This window comes from Panicum virgatum, chromosome 8N (genome assembly GCF_016808335.1).
Source record: "Panicum virgatum strain AP13 chromosome 8N, P.virgatum_v5, whole genome shotgun sequence".
In the NCBI taxonomy this organism is placed as follows: Eukaryota; Viridiplantae; Streptophyta; class Magnoliopsida; order Poales; family Poaceae; genus Panicum; species Panicum virgatum.
In genome coordinates, this window is record NC_053152.1 from 15,149,870 (window position 1) to 15,153,005 (window position 3,136).

Genomic DNA, 3,136 nt, shown 5'->3' on the forward strand with positions numbered 1-3,136 from the left:
GCAATCCTTGGCTCCTGGTATGGCTTTGTATCCAACTTGTCAGACTTCTATTCATAATGTAGAGTTCTGCTATGGTTGCTTTACTATCTTGATAGTTTATCAATCCATGCTTAGATCGTTCATAAGTTATGCTACGGTCTTGGTTAGACCAGATGATCCGAGTACGGATAGAGGTTCGTTGTTCTTTCGGGCTTGCTCTAGTGTTTTACTCGTCCATCCGAAGGGTGGGAGACCTGGGGGCACTAAAGTAGTGACTTCATACATGAGCGTGGTGCTTGGGTATGCGGGATCCTTTGGATATGACCGTGCTCCATGGTGTGACTGGGGTAGACGGCAGGTGGTGACAGCCCTGTCCGTCCGGCGTAACAGTGGTGTTGCGTTTAGCGTACTCCCCGACATTCGGGTTCGGTGTAGGAGTTCATGCAAAGAGGTAACGGGACTGGATGTACTCCGGTGCGGGACCTTCTCCCCGCTATCCCATTTTCCTGGCACCTGCAGTCCTAACCATGATCTAACATAACTCCAGCTTTGGATATAAGCACTAGGACACCTAACCTAGCCTAATCTCCAGCTGACTTGACGTAGGATAGAGTAGTTCCGTGTTTTATAGTTTCTCTCCTTTATTCCTTCCTCTTGGAGTGTGGATGTGTGCTGTGTCGCATTACCCTTGCTTATTCTTTTTGTATTTACCCCTGTTAGAGCATTGCCTATTACTTAAGGCACAATGTCATGGTTAATGTTGAGTACGATACCTTTGCCGCTGCCATCCTTTGGGACACAAATAAATGACGATACCCTTACTCTTCTGGTGAAATGCTACAACGGTATATCTGTGCGCTTGCGGATCCATCTGTAATCATATTGATTATACCACGAGAGTGGCACCCCCTGGGAGCAGTTGCTAGGATGGGTTCGGCGCCCTCATTTCTAGTGATTGCACTAAGGACTGCCAACAGGCATTTCTAGCGCTATTGCTAAGGATTAACCATTCCTAGTGATTGCGCTAAGAAATGTCAACACTAACATGTCGACCGTGTCGATCTAATGCACGCCCCTCGGACGGGCTAGGTGTTTTCTCCTTTCCAACTCTGGTTGGAAGCTATCTTGTCAATCAGTGCCTTTGCTCCTGCAACATTGAGAGAAAGGAAGGAACCACCCGCAGCTACATCAATGAGGTCCTGGGCTTGCTGATTCAGGCCATGGAAGAAGTTCTGAATAATCAGCCACTCTTCTATGTCGTGATGTGGGCATGCTTGTATGTACTCCTGGAGACGCTCCCAGACTTCCGGGATGGTCTCATCCGGCAATTGCTGAATTCCGGTGATCCTGTTCCGGAGGGCATTGGTTTTGCCCACTGGAAAGTACTTGGCTAGGAATGCATTTGAGCAAGCTTCCCATGTCATGAAAGCTTCCTTGTTGGAGTAGAACCACGTCTAGGCCTTCCCGAGCAGTGAGAACAGGAACAGGCGAAGACGGACGTCATCCAGAGTAGTTCCTCTGGGGTTGATGGTGTTACTCACCTCCAGGAAGTTCTGGAGATGGGCATTGGCATCCTCGGATGCCTTTCCGCAGAACAGACTTTCTTGGACCATGTTCACTAGTCCAGTCTTCAGCTCAAAGCCATCATTGCCGGTTTGGTTGACGTTCAATCCAGTAGGAATGTGGCTACTGGACGGGGCAGAGAACTGACGAAGTGTCTTCTGAACCATGGATGAGGATGCTGAAGTGGAGGGTGAACTGATAGGCCAAGTGTGTTTTTTCTGAAGTGGGACGATGCGGCTTCTCACGTTTCTCCCGATTCGTTCTGGATTTGGGTGGAAGTTACTTGGTAGGTCGAAACCAGTCATGCACTGCTCTGTATCGATCAAAAGATGAAGAGAGCAATTGTAAGCCCGCTAGGGTTAGTGGCGACAAACTAGTAGAGTCTATCAAACTATCTACGATATCTTTAGCCAATTGCTTCCCCGGCAACGGCGTTAGAAATGCTTGTTGGCGTTTCTTATGCCCGATTAGAATAGGTATTCTGCAAGTGCACAGAATCACCGTTGTAGCACTTCACCTTGCAGTATTCCAAGGTATCGTATTTTTCCTCAGGGAAGCACTATGGTAAAGAGTATCATAAATTGAATGATAACCGTAATAGCTTGATCGACCGACTGACTAGACGGGGGTAAGCCAGATAGGTAAGAGGGATAAATGGCCAGGCGATGACCAAGTGACACACGGAGACCCTAACCCTTAGAGTGGTAGCAGCTGGGAGGACAACGAGCGAGATAAGACACCTGATACACTTCTGAACTAACAAGCTAGCCTATCTAGATCAAACTAAACACCTAACTAGTTCTCGGGAAAGCATAGCTTACTTCGGCGGCTGGAAGAGGAAGGACTTCAGAAAGGGATGAGAGGGGAGTCCAACGGCAACCTGCACTACTGCTATGAAAACACCCGAAAGTGGTGGACTACAAAGGAAGGATAGGGCTATCACCACCTACCGACTACCACAACGATTCCGTGGGGTGGAACACACTTTCTAGCTAACACTATGGTCAGACACCACGTCTGCACTCGGTGTTAGGATTTCACTCGAGGCCTTCAAGAGAAATCACCCTCAACCTAGAGCACTAACTTGAGATACTCTAGTCCGGGGGAGAAAACCCGTAAGATATGTTCCCGATCACTAAGAGAGATAACTTAGCCTAAGCAAAAGGAAAACTTCCGTGCTCAAGCTGAACCTCAGACTTGAGTAAATGAAAGACTACGGAAAGTAAAGTTGACTCAGAAAAGTAAAGAAGATAACTTATATTAATAAAGTCAAAAGAAAGATACAAGAGCTATACCAGACTTTCGACGACTCCGGAATCCTGAGCAAGCTCGACTCGACTCTATCTCCTAAGCTACTAACCTACTCTAGAAAGTACAAGTAGAAGAGAATAGCTCCAATGGTGTGTGTTGAGTGATGGATGGTGCTTCTATTTATAGCCCTCCCAAGGTCGGTACTGGCAGTTATCCTCTGTAGCGTCAGTTGCAAGCAGGTAAGGTCGGTGTGCTTGTCTTCCACGTGAAGCCGGGGCTTGAGACGCGGCAAAGTGAGGCTAGCCGGCCTCCCCTAGGCCGGCCGGCATGGGGTTGCCGCCAC

The 3,136-nt window shown here is 48.2% G+C and overlaps 1 non-coding gene across 1 annotated transcript; it reads left to right on the forward strand.

Moving 5' to 3' along the window:
• Positions 1-1,233: 1,233 nt before the first annotated feature.
• LOC120687079 lies at positions 1,234-1,340 on the forward strand. Its single transcript, XR_005680579.1, has one exon. It is a non-coding gene; the product is annotated as a small nucleolar RNA R71 (small nucleolar RNA).
• Positions 1,341-3,136: the final 1,796 nt, after the last annotated feature.